The 24,668-nt window shown below is 43.0% G+C and overlaps 1 protein-coding gene across 2 annotated transcripts in view; it reads right to left on the bottom strand.

The window, feature by feature from the left end:
* The window catches only part of FBLN5 (fibulin 5), a 76,088-nt gene that overhangs the window by 21,636 nt on the left and 29,784 nt on the right, over window positions 1-24,668 (bottom strand). The window lies entirely within an intron of this gene.

Below are 24,668 nucleotides of genomic sequence, written 5' to 3'. Positions count from 1 at the left end.
TAAACGTCTCCCGCCAAAGGAAGCTGGGAGTGGAGCCACTTGATTGTATCCTTCACGAGAATCGTTCAGCCTGGGGCTCCTGCACCTTCCCGAAGCTTCACGGAGCCCTGCAGCCTTCCTCCCTGCTCCAGAGCTCCTGGGACTGATCTCCTCCTGCCCTCTGCTCAACACTGGGGCTCTCTGCACAGCTGAATGCCCCTGGCCGTCTGTCTGGCAGTGTGTGGGTACCTGTGTCCAAGTCAGCCCCTTCTCCCTAATCAAGAGCTTCAGAGTATAGAGACCAAGCTATAAGCATGGCACATTCCTCAGGACATCGGGTGTACACACTCAGCTCTCAAAACTATTTCAATGGAAACAAATCCTTCTGCCCTTTCTCCCTGCACTGCACTTGAGAGAGAGTACTTGGCATCCTGTAACAGGACCTCCTGACACCACACACTCTCATTTCCATCTGGAGGAGGAGACTTTCCGTAAACATTCATCTATTAATTCACTGCACGGGATCCATCAAGCGCCCCGGATCCCACGTCAGTGCCTCCCCTCCTTGTCAGCCTCCCTTTCCTATCCGTATTTTAGCAGGGCGCCTGCATTTCGCTCCCCTCACTCCTGCACTCGGGGAGCCCTCAGCTACATCTTCTCCCTGCCTCCTCCAAAAGGACCACACGCAGTTGGAAACAATATTAAGAGCTACTCACCGAGCACGTGTAGCATGCATATGCTGTGTCCGCACGTCATGTGTATGTGTCGTGTGCACGTGTACCACGCACGTGTAGTCCGCGTGGCGTGTGTGTATGCGGTCTGCCCGTATTGTGTGCACAGGTCGCGTGTATATAGCGCACGTCACAGATGCTACCATATTTATTCTCACAAACCCTGCCAGGGGGACTCATGACCCCCATCTTACAGATGGGAAAACTGTGCTGATACAGTGAACAAGTACCAAGCCAAGAGCTGAGCCCAGGGCTCCCTGCCTCCCTGACTCCAAACCCCGCTGTGCAGGAATGGCCGAGGTCATATCACCAAGGCGGGTTCAGGTAACACCACCACAGTCCACCCCCCACCCCCCGCGACACATCAACACCGATGATGCCAATCAATCCCCGCCCCACCCCAAATGATCAGAGGTCTGGGCATTGCAGGAAACCAGCCTTCAGTCCTCTAAATACGCAGCTTCCAAGAACCCGGCTCCAAGGTGGTGGCAGCCTCCGTTCCAACCCGACACGCTGATGACGTGCAGCCTCCCCGTGGCAAAAACCCAGCCTGTTCTTGGCTGCAAGGGCTCCTGCCTCTGCCCTTGGCCTCCATTCCACCCTCAGGGCTGCCCACCCAGCAGAGCCTCCCAGGGGAACCAGAGAATAATGCTTGGCCAGCAGCCACTCAGGCTCCAATCCCTATCGAAGACTATGATCATAAATAATGTCACTATCGGCCAGCGCATAGTTACATTTTTCTGGCCCGGAGTGATGGATGGCAGCCCTACCCTGGGAACAACAATGCCTCAGGAATTTGCATGCTTTTTCCTGCCTTGAGGGGATTAAAGGGTGAGAGTGACCCAAGGGGAGAAGAGCCATTAGACTTGGTGATAGCAAGTTCCCAAGACTCTGTGTTTGTGTAACTCACACACACAATGTGCCGACGGACTCCTGCAGAGAGAAACCGACCTCGTACCAGTGGGCCAGACGGGGCTCCCCAGGGGCGTGTGGGGCCTGAAAGGACGCAGGCGTGCGTGCACACACACACACGCACGTGCAAAACAGTCCAGCCTAGAAACTACATCTTGAAAGTGCATTTTTTGAAACACTCCGCCACTTTTACTGAGTTAAAGAATTAACTCGATTCGACGGCAATTCTGTCGACGTATGTTCAAAACTCTACATTTTCCACTTTCACTCACCGAATGGATTGTCAATATATACATATTTTTTTGAGAACCCTCTAAGTTCCTGGAGTTTTTTGGAGGGTGTGTCTTACCTTTATATCCTGAGAAACATACCTGGTGTGACGCTGCGTCCATAGCAAATGTTCAGTAATTCTTTGGTGAATGAATGAATTGAACACATGAGCCACAAACATGAATGCCTTTAAGCCCCCCGGAAAAGTTTCCACAGCCAGCGTGCTGGCAGGACCGTTTCTGGTGTGTGGACTTTAAAGACAACCCACAACCAACCCCCCTGAAAACCACCGTCAGCTTACACACCTGGTGGAGCAGAAACTAGAATGTTCTCACCGCGGGGTTCCACCGGGGCTGAAAGACTCAGCACACATTCCAGCTCACAGCTGAATTGCTTACATTAAATACATTCGACTTAAATAACAGAAGGAAAAATACATCGAACCACTCCAAGGACATTCTTTGGCAAAGGGTCCTTTTCTGCATCAATGGAAAAGTACAAGTTACAGCAACCTGAGTAAGTGTCATTATCCCCGCCTGCAAACCACACCTGCTAGTTCCTTTCCCGTGTGATACTTAGGAAGAGTCTCCCAAGAAAGAATGCTCGGTTCATTCAGTCCTTTACTTATGGATTCATTCATCCTTTATGTTCTACTGTGGCTCTGTGTGTGTGCGTGTGCGTGTGCGTCCTATCGAACCTCCAGGCCATTTGGGAGAGCTGGCCTCCAGCAGGGCCCTCCAGCCATGTCGCTCCCAGACGGAGGGTCTCCTTAGAGTCCTCTGCCCCCTCCCTGCCTCACTCCTGGGAGCTGTGGTCCTGGTCAGCTGCCCAGGCACCTGGACGATTCCACCAGAGCATCCGTGGCTCGTCTCTCCCCAGGTGGCACTATGTCCGTCCCCTCTCCACGTGGCCAGCGCCCCAGCAACCAGAGGAGAGAGCTCACTCCCGCCTCCAGAACCTGGTGGTGGATCGAAGCCCCAGCCCTGCACCTGCCCAGGAAGAAACTGTCCTCTGCACTGAGTGGCACAGCTCTGCTGACCTGTGCAGCTTTGTCTGAGCTGTCACCTCTTCCATCAGACGTCCCCAGAGTGGCCTTCGATGGAAACCTTCTCAATCTGAAACAACTGCTCGCTCCGGAAGGTCATCAAGCTCAGTCACCTCCTTGCCACCCTCTCAGGAGGCCGCAGGCCGGACTGGGTTCCCAGGCCTCAGGACAGTGGCCCACATATTAGGGATACTTGTTTAGGATTTTCTCACATCCCCGACCTGATGGAAAGCTTCACGTGGGCAGGTGGCGCTAAGACAATGTGAATAAAGGATGTCCATCAAGGTCAGTTGGGATCTCACAGTGGCGGCAGATGGAGGAACTGGCCCCAAGACATCAGAAGGCAACTGCCCTGGGGCGCCTGGGTGGCTCAGTTGGTTAAGCGACTGCCTTCGGCCCAGGTCATGATCCTGGCGTCCCGGAATCGAGTCCCGCATCGGGCTCCCTGCTCTGCAGGGAGCCTGCTTCTCCCTCTGACCCTCCCCCCTCTCATGTGCTCTCTCTCATTCTCTCTGTCTCAAATAAATAAATAAAAATCTTAAAAAAAAAAAAAAAGAAGGCAACTGCCTGACAGCCCAGACAACAAAACAAATGGACTCTTTCAGGCTGACTCGAGAAACACCGCGGGGAGGGACCACAATCTTTGTGTTGGTTCATGGGTTCTTCTATAAAGAGCTCCATCAGCAAGCATAACAGACTAAAGGTACTGTCATAAATCGGTTTGAATATAAACAATATGCATATGCATGCCAGCTCTTTATCATATTTGAATATACATACCATATACAAAGATGCATTTACACGTCCACATTTATTCCTGAGAGTTAAAGGGAAAATACTTAAACGGTTTTCATAGCACACACTCTAATTGAAATTAAAGGTCCTTTAAAAACTAAGACAAGGGCGCCTGGGTGGCTCAGTTGGTTAAGCGACTGCCTTCGGCTCAGGTCATGATCCTGGAGTCCCGGGATCGAGTCCCATATCGGGCTCCTTGCTCAGCAGGGGGTCTGCTTCTCCCTCTGACCCTCCCCCCTCTCATGTGTGCTCTCTCTCTCTCTCTCATTCTCTCTCTCAAATAAATAAAAAAAATCTTTAAAAAAAAAAAACTGTAAGACAAAACAAAACAAAAACCAATGATTCATCCATGCCCACGGGAAGAACATTTCCTAAGCCGTTCTGCCTGCACCAAAGCCTAGGAGGGGAAAAAAAAGACCAAAGGGCCAAGACCTCCCCAGAAAGGGCTAGTGGGTAAAAAAAAAATAACCTCGGGGGCAGGCAGAGCTGGGGGATGTGAATCCAGGCTCCCGCTCTTGATAACTAGGTATCACTGAGCAAGTTCATTAGGCTCCCCGACCCTCCTCAGGTGTTCTGCTAAATAGAGCTAAGTAGAGTTCATAAGTTAACGCGTGCACAGGTCCTATGGCCACTGCCTGGCAAACAGTAGGTGCCCAAGAAATTTTAGTTCCCTTCCCCAAGTGAGGTGCTATTTCTAACAGCTGTGGAAGGTAGGGGATGCATGCCCCTGCCTCGGCTGGCTTTGTTCTGGGATTCACCAAAGACACCAAGCTGACAGCACTGGGGCTCAGAGGGCTGTAAGCATGATCAGCTCTATCGTAACCAGAGCCGGGGACTTTTCCCCCTCGAGCGGTAGACACGTGGCAGGAGACTGGGACAGAGTGAAAAAAGATAGGGTAGGTATATTCCTTCATGGGTCCTCAGTTTCCACCTCTGCACTTCGGCATCTATGGGTCCATTTACGATTCCACAATGGCAGATGTCCAAAAGCCTAGGAGTACGTGTGTCCGACCTGAATTCCAGAGCCAAATGTGATCAACATTTACCCCACCTATGCTCTTCCCTCTTGCCATGTCTTCTGCTCTCCAGTACTGTGGATAAGCGAGGGGTCATCCTCGTGAACCCCTGTGCACAAGCTCAGAGGAATGTCTCTGTTCTTGTGTGAGAACAGCCATCAGCCAAAGGGAAACATTCTCACTGGGTGACACTGGGAGAAAACATCCAAAAGTATTTGGAAGGCAACACCTTTCCAAAGGCCTTTTTTGGAAATGGCAAAATCATTTCCTTGGTAGTAAATTTTTACCCAGTGAAACAACGTGTTTTCCCAGCCCATTTTTGTTCCTTCCTTGCTCAAGCTAATGGGGCTTGATAAGAAAGAAGAAAGTAACAATGGCACATTCCTACGCCTCCAGCTGAAGCCAGTCTCAGGCCTGCTGCTAGGCTGGGTCAATGCCATTTTTCAGCGAGACAAGCCCAGCCAAGGCTGGAAGCTACACAGGACCTACTTCCCAAACACCTGCTTAATTAAAGACCTCAGCGTTTGAGAACTCGCTTGTTGAAATCCCAGGACATCTGCACTCCATGTGTTTTATGGGTCCTGGGCAATAGTCAGGAACCAGATCTTTCTGTGTTTACAATACTTTTCTCAACGCTTGATATTACGCTTAGAATACAAAGCTTGCTCATATTGTACCGCTAATTAGGCAACAAATATGTGGTCCATTTTTCCAAACAACAACAAAAAAATCCTTTCCTCTTGGATGAAACCAGCTGAAATGCAGGTTCCCACCTCTCTGTGGATTCTATTTTTCTATCCATAAAGTGAGAGCTTGGAGGAGAGTTCTGGAAGGCCCCTTCTAGCTATGACCTTCTACAGAAACAAACTATGCAACTAATGGAGAGCACATTGTTTGGTCTTCGGTAATTATTTTCATCAGAGTGCTTGGTAAACATCAGCTGACTTCAGCTGCTTTCAAAATGGGCAGAGAATTGGCCAAGCCCATTCAACTTCTGCCAGTGTATGAATGGTCACTGAAGTTGTTAGGGATGGGGGAGCGAGGAAGGGATGACACATATCTTCCCTCTTGAGTGTCAGGCATCAAATGGTCCCGACAGCAAGGAGCCAAAGCTGCTTATGGCCAGCCTCGACGTGGTATTTTTTTTTTAAAGGGCATGAAGCTTTAATTATTACCATGATCGGAAACCAAGCAAACGTGGAGCTCAAACTAGATTTCCATTTACTGAAATTCGTGCCATTTGTCCATCAACAGAGAAGGATTTTTGAACCTATACAAGCCAGTGGTTCCCAAACCTAGCCACCCAAGAGAATCGCCTGACTCAATCAGAATGTCTGGGGTTGAGGCTTGGAAAGCTGTTTAAAGTCAGCTACATGATTCCAGTGCAAAACCGTATTTGGAACTTGCCATGCCAGACCAATACTTCTCACACTTGCATGTGCATATGAACCTGGCTAAAATTCAGGGTCTGGTTTGGTAGATTTCTGCATTTCTAACAAGCTCCCGGGCTTGCCAATGCTGCTGGCCCTGGGGCCAAACTTTGTGCAGCAAGGGGCTAGATTCTCGTGAGTGATATTTGGTTCCGTACCCATGCAATCTGCTCAGAGTTTCAGAGGCTGTTCAAGGAGTCCAGGAGAGAACTAAAGTGTTCAAATATCAAGCCGACGATTCCTAACTGGGTATTTCTCTACGATCAAACCCACGGGTTACTATACACTACTAGGATTTTAGAGTCTTACTAAACAAGTTTGCAGCTCAGTCTACACCAGACCAAAGGCTCTCCTGGTATACAGAAACAGCCGTTATTCAATTCCACCCTGCAGTGTTGGAGTGCCTCGGGTGAAAGCATTGTGTACCTTTAGAAGTTCTGGCCCGCTTCAGTTAGCCAGTGGTGTTTGATTTCCTATGAGTAAACTCAGTTTCCCAAACATTAACAAAGTTCTTAGAAATCCTGATTCAAAGTGATGAGAAAATGTGCAAAAGATTCCAATTAGAAAGAAGGACAGTGTCTTTCCTCTGAACGCAGACCATCCCTTTTCCATAAGCATGGTCTAGAAATCCTACAGCCCTTGAATCTTACCATCTTCGCTGCGTCTCCCCACAGGCTCCTCCTCCTTGTCCCCTCTGAGCCTATTCCTGCCCCACGTCCTGACTTCCTTGTCACCCTCAGTGCCACGGTCTGTGATCTCCTTGTCCCCGATGCTCTTCCGATACCATGGTTAAGGGCATCACTGTTTCCTAGTATCCCAGGCTAGAAACCCCGGGCATTCTTCAATCCTTCCCCCAACTCCCTATTCTCACATAATTCTCCTTCTGGAAATCTTGCAAATTCCCCTCTGTCTTTATGTCTCTCCCCAAAGACTCCAAGGCTTCATGGTATTTTCTCTAAATGATTGAAATAACTTTGTTACTAGTCTGCCAGCCTCCAGTCTCTCCCCCTGACGGCAAGCTAAACACAACCTCCAGAACCATCCAAGACACAAAAATGATCATGTGGCTCTACTCCTCAAAATGTTATAGCCCCTCCTTAGAAACGCCATAGCTTTCTTTTGGCACCTCGGCGACCTAGCACATCAAGCCTACTTCCCTACTCCAACATGTGCTAAGCACATCTAGCTTTACAGCCCTTCATATCGTAATTACGTAGTTAGCTGCATATGGCCCATCTCCCTCTACCAAACTGAGAGTTTCTTGAAAACCAGAACTGGGTCTTATTCACATCTGTATCTTAAGCTCCTAACACAGTGCCTGGCATGGTGGAGAGAGTATGGAAATAAATTATATTTGAACAAAGGTACTTCATTCTTGGGAGTTTTCTGAAAGCAAGAGGGAAAGTGTGTTAGGCCACAGGGCATTAGAAGAAACCAGTTCAACCATCCATTCCTTTAGAGGCCTGTATCTCATCCCCGTGGGTTGAAGGCTATCTGGCAGACAGCTCCAACTCCAGTAAAGCCTCAAGCCTCAGCCTGTCATGCCTGGGGCTTTATTCCCACCCCAGGCTTTGCCCAGGGCTGATTTGAGCGTGTCCTCAACCTCCAAAGGCTTTGACACGCCATGTGCTTGGCCTGACGGAGTAAGCTATATTTCCTCTTTCCTCCTAGAGAGCTGGATGTCCAGTCAAGGACAGTTTATTTTCAACAATCACTAGAAGGAGGAACATCAGAGGAGAGAAAAGCTACACCTTCATTCCGGCCTGAAAATGGGCTTCAATGGGACCTCTGAGGGCACAACCAGGAAATCCAATCCATTTTTCAGGTTCAGGACAAAACCCTCAGCCTGGGGCTGCCTGTGAGAATGCCCAGCTGTGCAAACTCACCCCAAGGAATCAGCCTATCGTCAGCAACACACACACTCCCTGCCAGGTCACTCCCAGAGCCTGATAACGAAATCTTCATGTGTTTTGTTCCCCACACCTGAGTTCAGAAACCCTGCTACCACTTCTGACTCCATCACTAACTAACCAGGTTGCCACTGCATGTCACTGACCTTCTGCATTTGCTTTCTTATCTGTGAAACTGGGCCACTACCACCTGCCCTCCTAGTGCTTGCAGGCCAGTGGGGAAGACTGCCATAGAAAAGAAACAAATGTGTGGAGGGCATTGCAGGGGGCTATGAGAACATAGAACTGGGAATGTCCCAAATCTGGGAGGTGAGGGCAGGTCTTGACACTGAACAATGATGTAGAGGAATGGTTCCTTCACATACACCTAATCTGGAATCCTGGGACAAGGGAGGGAAGTGACAGATGGCTCTTTCAACATAAGAAGTTACAAGCAGTAGGCCAGCAGGTGATTAAGAATCTAGATATTTCATCCTGAGAGCAACCTACTATGTCTCCTCTCCTGCCCCCACCCCTCCACCCTGCTCCTGTCTCTAGCAGACAACCCCAGCACACCAGAGAATAACTCTTAAGGCTATAGCTCAAGAGAAGGTAAAACCTCAAGGCAAGGAGGAAGAGGGGATAAGCATGGAGAGACCAAAGGGGTTGGGAAGAGGATACTAGGGATGTTGTCTCCTGGCTGGGGGGCGGGGGGGCACATGTCCTGAGAGTCTGGAAGTGAAGGCCCACCCCAAACAGCCCAGGGCTGAAATAGCCGCACCTGCTCCCCACCACCCTTTGGCCTTGATAAGAGTTGGAGTCTATCACTTGAGCCTAAAATAAATATTTGAACTAATTAAACACTTTTCTGAATTGCGTGTTTACCCAGCCCATGGAATAGAAGCTGTCCTTTTATAGCCATTCTTCTCTGGTCCCTAGCAAATCCCTGGATTTCTCTAGTGTGGAAGGCAGGGAGAGAAAGGAGCTGCATGTGGGGCCAACCAACTAACTGACCTGCCAGACCACTCTGACACCCCCCATAAAGAGTAAAGTGCCCAAGTCCCAGTGGCAATAAAAAGCTAAATAGGATTCATTTAGGCCACATATATTCACCATGAACCAATACTGCTGTAGGTACTAGGGATTCAAAGATAAATGACACATGGGTCATGTCTGTTTAGTTTAGTAGGGACCAGATAAGGGACCAGATAATTCCAATTAAATATGGTAAGTGCCATGCTGGAGCAAAGCATGAGGTCACTTCCAGGAGGAACAGACTTCCTGGAGAAGATATTTGGGTGGATCTAGACAGATGATGTGATAGAGGCTGCCACAATTGGATACTGTCCTCCAATATCCATTCTCCCAACTAAAGACTGTATTTTTCAGCTTCCCTTACAGTGAAGTGGGACTATGTGACTAAATTCTGGCCAGTGAAACATAAATAAAAATAATGCATCACAACTTCTGAGTCATACTTTAAAATAATGAGTGTGTGGTCCCCTTGTCACTTCTCTCCTCCCTCTGGCTGGAATGTAGGTGTGATGGTGAGAACCAGGACAGCCATCTTGGATACAGAAGTGAGTATGGAAATAAGCTATATTTCCTCTTTTGAGTTTGGCCAAGCCACTCTACCCGTCCTGAACTACCTGCCTCTGGACTGTACCATGAGGGAAGATTTAAATTCTCTCTTATCTAAACTAGTGTGTTGAAGGTCTTTTTGTTATAGCAGCTTAGCTTGTAACCTAATACAAATGAATAGGAGTTAGCCAAAAGATGGGCTCCCTGCGACCCTGCCCTCCTAAACCTGACGGGTGGATGCACACTGGCCTGGAGTTTCCCTGTGACCCTTCCCTGATAAACCTAAAGGAACTAGAAAAGGGGAAACAAACAAAGTCCAAAGTTAGTAGGAGGAAAGAAATAATGAAGATCAGAGCAAAAAGAAATGGAAGCTAAACAAAAAATAGAAAATATCGGGCGCCTGGGTGGCTCAGTTGGTTAAGCGACTGCCTTCGGCTCAGGTCATGATCCTGGAGTCCCGGGATCGAGTCCCGCATCAGGCTTCCTGCTCGGCGGGGAGCCTGCTTCTCCCTCTGACCCTCCTCCCTCTCATGCTCTCTGTCTCTCATTCTCTCTGTCTCAAATAAATAAATAAAATCTTTAAAAAAAAAAAAATAGAAAATATCAATGAAACTAAAACTTGATTATTTGAAAAGATAAACAAAAGTGATAAAACTTTAGCTAGACTCACTAAGAAAAGAGAGAGGACTCAAATAAATAAAATCAGAAATGAAAGAGAGGAAGTTATAACTGATACCAAAGAAATACAAAAGGCCATAAGAGACTACTATGAAAAATTATATGTCAACAAGTTGGACAACCTAGAAGAAATGGATAAATTCCTAGAAATATGTAATCTTCCAAGACTGAATCATGAAGAAATAGAAAATCTGGATAGACTGAAACTAACAAGGAGATTGAATCAGTAATCCAAAACCTCTTGACAAACAAAAGTCCAAGACCAGATGACTTCACTGGTAAATTCTACCAAACATTCAAAGAAGATTTAATACCTACCCTTCTCAAAATTCTTCCAAAAAATTGAAGAGGAGAGAACACTTCCAAACTCATTTTATGAGGCCAACATTAACCTGATACCAAACCCAGACAAGAACATCACACAAAAAGATTACAGGCCAATATCCCTGATGAACATAGATGCAAAAATTCTCAACAAAATATTAGCAAATTGAATTCAACAATACATTAAAAAGATCATACCCCATGATCACATGGGATTTATTCCAGGGATGCAAAGATGGTTCAACATTTGCAAATTAATCAATGTGATACACCACATTAACAAAATGAAGAACAAACATCATATGGTCATAAAATTCAGCATTCATTATGATAAAAAACTCTCAACAAAGCAGGTATAGAGGGGATGTAACATAATAAACATAGTAAAAGCCATATATGACAAACCCACATATAATATCACACTCAATGGTAAAAATCTTAATGTTTTTCCTCTAAGATCAGGAATAAGACAAGAATGCTCACTCTCACCACTTTTATTCAACATAGTATTGGAGGTCCTAGCCAAAGCAATTAGGCAAGAAAAAGAAATAAAATGCATCCAAATGGCAAAAGAAAAAGTAAAATTGTCACTATTTGCAGACAACATGATTTTATATATAGAAAACCCTAAAGACTCCACCAAAAAAACTGTTAGAACTAATAAACAGGGGTGCCTGGGTGGCTCAGTCAGTTGGGCATTCAACTCTTTTTTTTTAAGATTTTATTTATTTGAGAGAGAGAATGAGCACGAGAGAGCACCAGTAGGGGGAAGGGCAGAGGGAGAAGCAGGCTTCCCGCGGAGCAGGGAGCCCGATGCGAGGCTTGATCCCAGGACCCTGGGATCATGACCTGAGCCGAAGGCAGACGCTTAACAACTGAGCCACCCAGGCACCCCGGGCATTCAACTCTTGATTTCAGCTTAGGTCATGATCTGGGGGTTGTGGGATCAAGCCCTACATTGGGTTCCATGCTCAGCATGGAGTATGCTTGAGATTCTCTCTCTCCCTCTCCTTCTGCCCCCCCGCTCATATTCTCTCTAAATAAATAAATAAATAAATAAAATCTTTTTTAAAGAAAAGAACTAATAAACAAATTCAGTAAATTTGCAGAACACACTATCAATATACAAAAACCTGTTGCCTTTTTATACACTAACAACAAACTAGCTGAACAAGAAATTAAGAAAACAATCCCACTTTCAATTTCATCAAAAAGAATAAAATAATGGGGAATAAATTTAACCAAGGAGGTAAAAGACCTGTACCCTGAAAACTACAAGACACTAATGAAAGAGACTGAAGAAGGTACAAACAAATGGAAAGATATTCCATTTCATCGACTGGAAGAATTAATATAGTTAAAATTTCCATAACACCCAAAGCAATCTACGGGTTCAATGTAATCCCTATCAAAATCCTAATAGCATTTTTCACAGAAATAGAACAAACAATCATAAAATTTGTATGGAACCACAGAAGATCCTGAATAGCCAAAGCAATTTTGGAAAGAAGAACAAAGCTGGAGGTATCACAAAGTTATAGTAATCAAAATGATGTGGTATTGGTATAAAAACAGACATACAGATCAGTGGAATAGAACAGAAAACCCAGAAATAAACTCAATGTATATACGGTCAATTACTTTATGACAAAGGAAGCAAAATATAGAATGGGGGAAGGACAGTCTCTTCAATAAATGGTATGGGGAAAACTAGACAGCCACATGCGAAAGAAAGAAAAGAAAAGAAAAGAAAGAAAGAAAGAAAAGAAAGAAAGAAAGAGAGAGAGAAAGGAAGAAAGAAAAGAAAGGAGAAAGGAAGAGAGAAAGGAAGAAAGAAACTGGACCACTATGTTACACCATACACAAAAATTAACTCAAAATGAACTAAAAACTTGAATATAAGACCAGAAACTACAAAACTCCTGCAAGAAAATATAGACCGTAAGCTTCTTGACATGGTTCTTGGTGATAATTTTTTGGATCTGATTCTAAAGACAATGATAACAAAAGCAAAAATAAACAAATGAGTTATATCAAACAAAAAAGCTTCTACACACAGCAAGGGAAACCATCAACAAAATTTTTAAAAAACTAAAAAAAAACAGTCTACTGGATAGGAGAAGATATTTGCAAATCATATATCCAATAAGGGGTTAATATCCAAAATACACAAAGAGCTCATATGACTCAATAACAAAAATAAATAAGCAAATAATCTGATTTTTAAATGGGCAGAGGATCTGAATAGACATTTTTCCAAAGAAGATATACAGATGGCCAATGGGCACATGAAAAGATGCTCAACATCACTCATCATCAGGGAAATGCAAATCAAGACCACAATAAGAATGGTTGTTATCAAAAAAACAAGAAATAACAAGTGTTGGTAAGGATGTGGAGAAAAGGGAACCCTGATGCACTGCTTGTGGGAATATAAATTGGTACAGCCACTATGGAAAACGGCATGGAGGTTCTTCAAAAAACTTAAAAAATAGAACTAACATATGATCCAGGTCTACTTCTGGGTATTTATCCATAGAAAAGGAAAACACTAATTTGAAAAGATATTTGCAACCCTCTGTTCATGGCATCATTTTTTACAATAGCCGAGATAGGGAAACCACCCACATATCCATCAATGAATGAATGAATGGATAAAGAAGTTATAGCAGGGGTCCTGGATGGTTCAGTCGGTTAAGCGTCCGACCCTTGATATAAAATAAATAAGTCACGGGGATATAATGTACAGCAATGTGACACTAGTCAATAATATTGTATTGCACACTATGTAGCTTTAAATGGTGACAGAGGGCAACTAGACTAATCGCAATCATTTCACAGTGTCCCCAAATATCACATCATTAGATTGTACACCTGAAACAAAAGTCAGTGAGGAACAGCATGTACAAAGGCACAGAGGCATGAGAGGTACAGCACGTTCAGAGAGCCAAGAGCAGTTACCATGAGCAGACATACCTGGGTGAGCACTGTAAGTGCAAGGGGAAGGGGGAGTGGATTCCATTTGTAAAAGGGTCACATGCCATGCTAAGGATGCTGGAGGAGGAGGAAATGGGAGAAGGAAGAACTGGAAAGGGGAAAAGAAAAGAAAGAAAGACATAGAGACAATGAGGAGGAAAAATAAAAACACAGCCATCCTCTCTGCATGTGGGTATTTGTATGGGCTCTCAATTGATTCCCCCCAAAAGCCCTAGCCCTTCGCAGTTCTGTAAAACCTAGCATTAAGTTTTATGTTTTGATGAGCTCTCTGAGTTCACTTCAACCAGAGCAACTTGACCTCCATATATTTTTTAAAAAGCACAATAAGGTAAGCCTGAAAAAATGTGGTCCTTGATTCTAAATGGTTGAGTCACGAGTCTATTCATAAGAGTCTGCCCAGCTGGGTTCTTAATTAATGCTTTTTTGATAAGAGTTAGTAGCAGTCATGAAGGAAATTCTCATAAAGAACAATAAAAACAAATGGCCCCAGGTAACTCCCAGTGACCACCACACGTCTCTGTGCCCCTCTGCCACAGACTTGCTAGAAGTTGTCTGCAATCACTCCTCTACCTCTGCATCTCCCACTCTCTCTCTAACTCACTCCCATCAGACTTCCAGGTGTTTAATCCTACTACAGCCTCTCTTCAAGGTCACCAATGATTTCCACAATGTCAAATCCAATGCTAAGTTTTTATCCTTACTACTTCTCAGTATTCTTTGGCACGGTCAACCTCCCCCTTCTTCTTTAAAGATTTTCTTCATTAGAATTCCATGATCCTCACCCTCTCCTGGTTTGGAAACTTCCCTAAGATGGGTCAGGACACAACACAAGCCTTCCTTTTGAGCCCAATCTGCTGTCAACCCTCACACCCTAGCTGACCCGCAGCCTTGCACAGACAAAAGAAGTCAGTATTTGCTGAAAAAATGCTGCCAATGGCAGAATATTACAACACAAAGGAATTTAGAAATCCTCCAGTCCAATGTTTCTCTACCTTGACTGTACATTTGTATCACCTGGGAAGCTCTAAAATATATTATAGAAGCCCACATAAATCACAACCACTGGAGAGGCTCAAGACAGATTTTAATGTGCAGCTAGATTAACTACTTTTCTAGCCCAATGGTGTGTATTAGAATCACCTTTGAGCCTTGTTTTTAAAAATTCATAGAGATCGGGCACCTGGGTGGCTCAGTTGGTTAAGCGACTGCCTTCGGCTCGGGTCATGATCCTGGAGTCCCTGGATCGAGTCCCGCATCGGGCTCCCCGCTCGGCGGGGAGTCTGCTTCTCCTTCTGACCCTCCCCCCTCTCATGTGCTTGCTCTCTCTCATTCTTTCTCTCTCAAATGGATAAATAAAATCTTTAAAAAAAAAAAAAAATTCATAGAGATCTTGATTCAAGAGGTCTAGAGAGAGTCCCAGGAATCAGTGTTTTTAATAGGCGTCCCAGCTGATGCTTGTCCAGGTATGTGTACTTGCAGAAACACTGGACTAGTCCAACCACAAGCGCGAGCGACTCGAAAGCAGGATCTACATTGTATGTACCTTTGTAGCCCCCTACTCTAAGCACAGTGCCTGGCACAGAATATTCATTCAAAAACTAGTTGCTCACCTCACACTCATTAGGATGGCTGCTATAAAAAGGAAGGAAGGAAGGCAGAAAGGAAAAAAGGAAAGGAGGGAGGGAGGAAAAGAAAGTATTGCCGAGAATGTAGAGAATCTGGACCCCTCATGCACTATTAGTGGGAATGTAAAATGGTGCAGACACTGTGCAAAGCAGTATGGTAGCTCCTCAAAAAAATTAAGCGTAGAACTACCATATGATCCAGCAATTCCATGTTTGGGTATATATACAAAAGAATTGAGTGGCGCCTGGGTGGCTCAGTCAGTTAAACGCCCAACTCTTGATTTCAACTCAGGTCCTGATCTCAGGGTCATGAGTTCAAGCCTCGAGTAGGGGCCTACTTAAAAAAAAGAAAGGAATTGAAAACAGGGTCTTGAAGAGATGTTTGCACACCCACGTTCACAGCAGCATTATTCACAATAGCCAAGAGGTGGAAGCAACCCAAATGTCCATCGATGAACAGATAAACAAAATGTGGCATATACATACAATGGAATATTATTTGGCCTTAAAAAGGAAAGAAATTCTGACACATGCTCTAACATGGATGAGCCTTGAGGCCATTACAATAAGTGAAAAAAGCCAGTTACAAAAAGACAACTTTTGTATGACTTCACTGATAGGAAGTATCTAGAGTAGTCAAACTCATAGGAACACAAAGTAGAATGGTGGTTGCCAGGGGCTGGGAGGAATGGGAAATGGGCAGTCCATGTTTAATGGGTATAGAGTCTCCGTTTTGCAAGATTTAAACGTTCTAGGGATCTGTTTCACAGCAATGTGAATAGACTTAACACTTGAACTGTACACTTAAAAATGTTTAAGATGGGGGCACCTGGGTGGCTCAGTTGGTTAAGCGAATGCTTTCGGCTCAGGTCATGATCCTGGAGTCCCTGGATCAAGTCCCACATTGGGCTCCCTGCTCGGCAGGGAGTCTGCTTCGCCCTCTGACCCTCCCCCCGTCTCATGTGCTCTCTCTCATTCTCTCTCTCTCAAATAAATAAATAAAATCTTAAAAAAAAAAAAAGTTTAAGATGGTAAATTTCATGTTCTATGCTTTTGCCACAATAGAAAATTTAATACCTGTAAATCAAAGCCTATTTGCTCATTTAATTTCATTCTAAATTGTATGAATTGTTTCTACCCAAAGGCATAATCGACCTGTGATCTGAAATCAAGTCCCAGTTTAGAAGCCCCCAACAGCCCACATCTGCTCTGTAGCCCCCTTCTCCACAATGGAATGGAGTCTTGAGTCTCCCTGCATGGGAGCAGAGAATCCCGAGAAAGGGACTGGAGTAGGCGAAAGATGGAAGTGTAGAAGAGATGAGGAGGGGGCGCCTGGGTGGCTCAGTTGGTTAAGCGACTGCCTTCGGCTCAGGTCATGATCCCGGAGTCCCGGGATCGAGTCCCACATCGGGCTCCCTGCTCGGCGGGGAGTCTGCTTCTCCCTCCGACCCTCCCCCCTTTCATGCTCTCTCTCTCTCAGTCTCTCTCTCTCAAATAAATAAATAAAATCTTTAAAAAAAAAAAAAAGAAGAGATGAGGAGGGAGGCAGGGAAGCGGGGAAAAAGATGGCTAGACTGTGACACGGTGCGTCTTGTAGTTTAGTAACTCAGTTCAAAGGATGGCACAGTTTGGTGGGGATACGGGCTTTGGAGTTAGATCCATTTCAAATCCTGCTGCCCCATTTTTTTTTAGCTGTGTAATTTTAAACAAGCATTTTTCCTGTTTTTCTCTTTGTTTTTAGCTTCTAAAAGCCTTGGTTTCCTGGCTTTCCCCATGGAACATTAACTCCTGGCGTTTTGGGAGGATCCTGTGCAACTAAAGCCTTTAAATCAGCACCTGGCATGGAAATGGCCCTCGGTCAAGGTTAATTGTTACAGCTTCATGTCAAGAAGGAGGAGGAGGAAGAAAGGAAAGAGGGAAAGAGTCTACCTCCTAAAAGAAGGATCGAAAGGCAGGTTCTAGTCCAGACTCGACTTGCCTTCGAGCAAGTCTTTCTTAGCCTGTTTACTCCTCTGAAAAGCGAGGTCTGAGGTCTCTTTTATCTGGAAAGGCTGATGAATCTGAATCTTCTATGCTCCAGATGAGTTTCCTATCGTCATCACTGTCTACACCTCTTACCTATGCAGAGCTAAGGAGGCCCTCTGGAGGACGCAAGAGGAAAAGACATAAACATGGCGAGAGATGCCCACAACTTGCCTCTGCATAAAAATGAGGACAGGACTTTGCAGACCCAGACTATTACAAAGTAGGGAGAAAACTCAAGGTAAGGGGGTGACCTGGGTGAGGAAGGGCTTCTTACCTGATGCCACTTAAAAAGTAAAGGGAGGGGCGCCTGGGTGGCTCAGTCGTTAAGCGTCTGCTTTCGGCTCGGGTCATGGTCCCGGGGTCCTGGAATCGAGCCCCGCATCGGGCTCCCTGCTCAGCGGGAAGCCTGCTTCTCCCTCTCCCACTCCCCCAGCTAGTGTTCCCTCTCTCACTGTGTCTCTCTCTGTCAAATAAATAAAATCTTAAAAAAAAAAAAAGTAAAGGGAGCACAACTGAGTTACCAGCTTTCTAATCAGTCGAGGTCAAGTGTCTATTATATCAACCTATTACAAGGGATGGCTATTGTTACAGTATATGAACATTGTTTTAATATGTGAATGTTCTTGCAATATATAAATCTTGTTATTATGTATAAACATTGCCATCTTTCCTGAGATTTACTCTGAAATAACAATGTTTTAATATTTCCCTCTATCTCTCTTTCAAGACCTGTTTAATAGGCATCTTCAAAAGGCTTCTCAAAAGCTTAGGAAGACAGAGAAGTTAATGATTCACTCTTTTCTCCTTCATATGCCAAAGTGGTATTTATTCAAAAGGGAGAAAATGTACTCATCAAAACAAGGAATGTTCATCCATTCATTCATTTAACCAATATTCATTGACCAGTGCAGAATGGATATGCATTTTTCATCCTTTGTCTTCAAATGCCCTTTTAGAAACAGAATTCAAATGTTTTTATCTACCTATATTCTCTTAGGCAAGTCCAAGGTACTACCCACTTGTTATTTTAAGGATTAAAAATGAAGTGGAGATGGTTAGCATATAGAACAACAAGTACACATCAGGAACTCAAACAGCTTCACCACTGACTAGGTTTACGTCCATTTTGCCTATTTATACTTTCAGGGATTCAGTTAGATAAGAATTTCCCCTGGAGATGTCATTTTACATGCATTTCTAGAGACTTACTAGCAGAGAGGAAGTACTTTCCTCCAGGTCACAGGAGAAACAAATGGGAAACCAATTACCTAGTTCTAGGTAATTTAAGACTAGCTCTGATGGGCTCACACTACTGATTTTGCAAGCATCCTCTCACTCACCCACCCACTCAGTGTCTGCTGAGGCCAAAGGAGGAAGGGAGTAAGATAGAAGACAATTTTGGAGGGCCATTAAATTTTTGGTGCTTATTTGCAAGGCTACTTTGGAATATGGAATGGACAAATTGGCTGAGCAGAAAGAGGTAATCCTTTGAATGCATGGTCACTAGACATTCATTTGTCATTCATTAGATCAGCAAACATTTACCAAACAATTTCTACATTCTTGGCATTATGTTAGGCACTGCGGATACCAGAGTGAATAAATCATATTCCAGACAAATTTTGCAGAATCAGTATCACACAGATCATACTCCCTGTTGACAATGCAACTAAGTATAAATCAATGACAAAAAAATAAATAAGCCAACTCCCATAAATGTGTAAAATTTAAAACTCATCACTAAACAAATCATGGATCACAAGAAGTAATCACAATAAACCAGAAAATTCTTAGAACTTAATGGTAATGAAAATGCTACATATCTAAACTTGTAGGACACAGAGAGAAATAGATAGTCCTAAATGCTAATATTAGGAAAGAAGAAAGGTTTAAAATTAGTGGGCTAAGCATCCAGCTTAAGAAGTTGGAAAGGAACAAGAAATCCAAAAAATTAGAAAGAAGAAGGTAACAAACAAAAGAGCAGAAATTAATGATGAAATAAAAAGCAAAAAGTGATCAAAGAAATAGAGGAGGTCAACACAGCCAAAAAGTTGTTTTTTTGAAAATGACTAATAAAATGAATATGACTTAAAAGCATTTTTTTAAAAGAGCACATATTAGGAATGAAAATTGCAACAGAACTACAGATTCAGCAGAGATTCAAAAGATAATACAAAGAATGCCCCCAAAAGATGCAAATTAATCTGAAAACTTAAAAGGACAAATTCTTTTTTTTTTTTTTTAAGATTTTTAATTTACTTATTTGACAGAGAGAGAGAGACAGCGAGAGAGGGAACAGAAGCAGGGGGAGTGGGAGAGGGAGAAGCAGGCTTCCCGCTGAGCAGGGAGCCCAATGTGGGGCTCGATCCCAGGACCCTGAGATCATGACCTGAGCCGAAGGCAGACGCTTAATGACTGAGCCACCCAGGCACCCCAAAAAGGACAAATTCTTAGAAAAACATAACTTTGCAAAATTGACTTAAGAAGGAATAAAAAGTTCTAACTGAACCATAACTGTTGAGGAAATTATATCCATAGCTAAAAATCTTCCCATTAAAAAAACAAACAAGCCAAAAAACAAAAACAAGAGACCCTGATGATCTTTTGGCAAATTCCAATAAACTTTCCATGAATAGATCATTCTAGCCTTCCAGAGCATAGAAAGGGAAGAATATCCACTCTACCAAGCTAATATGTTGATACCAAACTCAGTGTCTGATTTCAGCTCTTGATTTCAGCTCAGGTCATAATCTCGGGGTCACGGGATTGAGCCCCGCGTGTTGTGCTTTGAGCTCAGCTGGCAGTCTGCAGGAGATTCTCTCTCTCCCTCTCCCTCTGCTCCTCCCCCCACTCACACTCACTAAATAAATAAATAAATAAAATCTTTAAAAAAAAGGAATGTGACAGGCCATTTTAACATATAGACATTGAGGAAAATATCCTAAGCAAAATATTAGTCAAACAAATCCTGCAGTATGTTTTAAGTAAATTATACTATATCGTGACTAAGTTGGTTATCTTAGGCATGAATGAAAGGTGGCTTAATAAAACCTATCAAAGTAATTCCCAACATAAGCAGACTTTTTAGCATATAATTATCTCAATAGTTGTAGAAAAAAATCATAAAATTTAACACCCACAAATTTTTTTTTTTTTAAAGAAAGAAAACTCAACAAAACTTATTTTTAATGAGGGGTCATTACACACAGTTCTTATACCATCAGGAAAAAGACAAGGATGCCCACTGTCACACCTATATTTAGCATTATTCTAAAGGTACCAGCCAGTTCAGTAAGACATGAAAAATATATTAAAGGTATAAAAATTAGAGAAGAAACAAAACTCCCATTATTCATAGATAGCATGATTGTCAAAATAACCCAAAAGATTCTACAAAGATTTGGAAATAATAAGAGAATTTCACAATCCATCTGGATAGAAGTTCAATATTCAAAAATAAATTGCATTTCTATATACTAACAACAAAAGGGAACCCTGAAATTTTTTAAAAGATACCATTCATATAGCAACAAATAATATAAGATTCCTAGGAATGAATCTTGACGAATATGTTCAAGACTTGTTTGGAGAAGATTATAAAACCTTATTAAAAGATATTAAAGACCTTAAAAAGGGGAGAGATTTGATGTTCAAGGATATAAAGACTCAATAAAGTATAGGTATCATTTCTCTTCAAATTTAGCTAAAGACTCAATAAATTACAACAAAAATCTCAACAGTGTTTTTGTTTTTGTTTTTGTTTTAAGGCACTTGGCCCAAGAATGAAGACATTCCTGAATAAGAAAGTGCAGGAACCTGTCTTATTAGATAATAAGACTTATTATAAAGCTGTAATAATTAATGCTGAGTAGTATTGGTGCACAAATTGTCAGTGGAAAAGAACAGAGATAACAGAAAAATACAACACAGGTGGGGAACCTGGGTGGCTCAGTCGGTTAAGCATCTGACTTTCGATTTTGGCTCGGGTCATGATCTCAGGGTCATGAGATCGAGACCCGAGACAGGCTCCATGCTGGGTGTAGCCTGCTTAAGATTCTCTCTCTCCCTCTCCCTCTGCCCCTCCCCTCCCTAAAAAAAATACAACACAGGTGTGGAGTTGATACGTAAAACGGGGGCCATTACAAAGTAATGGGGAGAGAAGGAACTATCCAAAAAAAGGTGTTGAGGTAACTAGTCATTGTCCATACAGAGAGAAGTGAAACTGGATCTGTGCTTCTCACCATATACACAAATAAAATCCAAATGGATTTAAGATTTCTATGTGAGAGACCTTAAAACTTTTAAAAGACAATATAAGAAAACATATTTATAATCATAGGGTGGGGAAGGATTTCTCAAACAAGCCCTCACAAAAACACTAACTACAAAAGAAAAGATTAATAAATTTAACTACATTAAAATTGGGAATGTCTGTTGCTCAAAAAACACCATAAAGATAATGAAAAGATAAGCCACAAATTGGGAGAAGATATGTGCAACCTATAAATTGGAAAAGGACTGGTATGTAGATATATAAAGAATCCATACAAATCACAAGTACAAAAAAAAAAAAGAATTCAATAGAAAATTGAGCAAAAGATAGGATCAATTTCACAAAAGAGGAAACACAAATGGCCAATACATATATTAAAAGATGATTAACAGGGAGACAAATGATAAGAGACTCTTAACTCTAGAAAACAAACTGAGGGTTGCTGGAGGGGTGGTGGGTGGGGGACGGGGTGACTGGGTGATGGGAATTAAGGAGGGCACATGATGTAATGAGCACTGGGTGTTATACGCAACTCATGAATCACTGAACTCCCTCTGAAACTAATAATACACTATATGTTAATTAATTGAATTCAAATAAAATATTTTTAAAATAAAAATAAAAGATGATTAACCTCATTAGTAGCCTAGGAAAGGCAATTAAGAGCATGAGGAATAAAACATTTTACAACTATAGATTGGCAAAAAATCAATAAGTCTGTCAATACCAAGTGTTGGTGAGATTGTAGATCAAAAGAAACTCTTCATCACTGCTGATTCGTGTGCAAACTGGTGTAACTAGTTTGAGAAACAATAAAGCATTATTTTATAAAGTTGAAATTTCCATACCTTATGGCACAGCTGTATGGTTCCCAGAAGAATATTCATAACATTATTCTTTGTAATAACAAAAAAAACCCTAAAAACAGCCCAAATGTCTTTTGACAAAAGAGGGAATCAATACATTGTGCTACAGTATGTCCTCACAGCGAAGAAGCAAAACAAAGCAAAAAATAAGCTGCAGCTACACACAACAACATGGATGGGAATCTTAGAAACATAACGCCAAATGAAACAAACAAGCCTCTGAAGACCTTGGAAGGAAATGCCGGGGGTGATGGTGGAGAAGCCCACAGGTTCTTAGGTCGGGTGCTGGCTTCTCCCATGTGCACAGTTAATAAGCTTCTGGCTTACATATGTCATATAATTTTGTGTATATGGCAAATATTGCATAAATCCTTTCCACAATTCAGCTTGTGGTTTACTAAGACAGACCGACAACAGCTACAATACATTCTGATAAATAATGGACCAATTTTTTTTAAATGCTCTGGAAACAATTAGTCCTATAGATTTTTGTTAAGTTTTTATTTAAATTCCAGTTAGTTCACTTACAGTATAATATTAGTTGCAGGTTTACAATATAGTGATTCAACAATTCCAAACACCACTCCGTGCTCATCCCAAGTGCCCCCTTTAATCCCCAACACCTATTTCACCCATCCCCCCACCCACCTGCCTTCTGGAAACCATTTGTTCTCTGGAGTGAAGAGTCTTGGGGGCGCCTGGCTGGTTCAGTCGATGGAGCGTGCAACTCTTGATTTCGGGGTTGTGAGCTCAAGCCCCACATTGGGTATAGAGATTACTTAAAAATAAAATCTTAAAAAAAAAAAAAGTCTGTTTCTCGGTTTGCCTCTCTAGTCCTGTAGATTTTATAAGAACTAAGGGCTTGGGGCATATGGGTGGCTCAGTCGTTAAGCGTCTGCCTTCGGCTCAGGTCATGATCCCAGGGTCCTGGGATCGAGCCCCACGTCTGGCTCCCTGCTCAGCCGGGAGCTTGCTTCTCCCTCTCCCACTCCCCCTGCTTGTATTCTCTCTCTCGCTGTGTCTCTCTCTGTCAAATAAATAAATAAAATCTTTAAAAAAAAAAAAAAAAGAACTAAGGGCTCTACTGCATACTAATAATATTAATAATAATATTGTGAGATAAGCAGGGCTGGAGTTGTTATTCTCATTTTACAGAAGAGAAAACGGAGAATCAGAGAGTTTAAGACATTTGTCTAAGATCACACAACTAGTGAGCGGCAGAGCTACGGTCAGACCCAAATATCCTGGCCCCGGCCATGAAGTCTTTCTGTGGATGCTTCTCCCTTAAACACTCGTAGGAAAGATTCTAGTCTGTTTCTGATACCTCAGTACTGCACTCCTAACATGATCCTGGTCCATCTTCAGAAAAGCGTTATTCCATTGCTCTTAAGATTTTCTTTTCTCAGTCTTGGGGCAATGGTGCATCCCTGGGCCATTATTCCAGTTTCAAAAGCTCTTGGAAGCTATCCTGCACTTTGTAAGTGACTAATGGGACTTTTTTTTAAAGAGCAAAAGTTAGTAACTCTAATGAAACACATCTTAGGGAATATATGGCTACATCTAGCTACGCATCCTACCTATTGAACACCTTCTAACATCACATGCTCTGTATACATTCTCTCTTCTAATCCTCACAGAGAAACTTCTGACATAAGCATTATCCTCATTTTACAGATAAGAAACCCAAGGCTGTTCCTAAGATTTACTATAACAAGAGGCCAGGAGATCAAGAAGGACCAACAGCCCTGCACATGTGAGCAGAGGCATTTGGAGGGCATGACCAGCAGGATCACCACGTTAAAGTAAAATGGGATCAGAAACACACAGGTGCTTTGATGTGGGATGATGATGATGCTTATACACGGTAATAATCTACCACTCTTTGTTTTTTATTTTTTGTTTTTCCTAAGGGCAGGAGGCAAAGGAGAGCAGCACCAAAGATTCAAGCAGGGCACTAGGCATTTCTTGACTCAAGCCTTGTAAGAGCCTGATGTTTCCATAAAGAGGATTCATGGCATTATCTCCCTAACAACTTTTTTTTTTTTTTTTTAAAGATTTTATTTATTTATTTGAGAGATAGAATGAGATAGAGAGAGCATGAGAGTGGGGAGGGTCAGGGGGAGAAGCAGACTCCCTGCTGAGCAGGGAGCCCGATGTGGGACTCGATCCCAGGACTCCAGGATCATGACCTGAGCCGAAGGCAGTCGCTTAACCAACTGAGCCACCCAGGCG

Source organism: Leptonychotes weddellii, chromosome 9 (genome assembly GCF_054177405.1).
Source record: "Leptonychotes weddellii isolate Sample4059 chromosome 9, ASM5417740v2, whole genome shotgun sequence".
NCBI classification, from domain to species: Eukaryota; Metazoa; Chordata; class Mammalia; order Carnivora; family Phocidae; genus Leptonychotes; species Leptonychotes weddellii.
The sequence above is the reverse complement of the archived record's forward strand: the minus strand, read 5'-3'. Positions and strand labels throughout refer to the sequence as shown.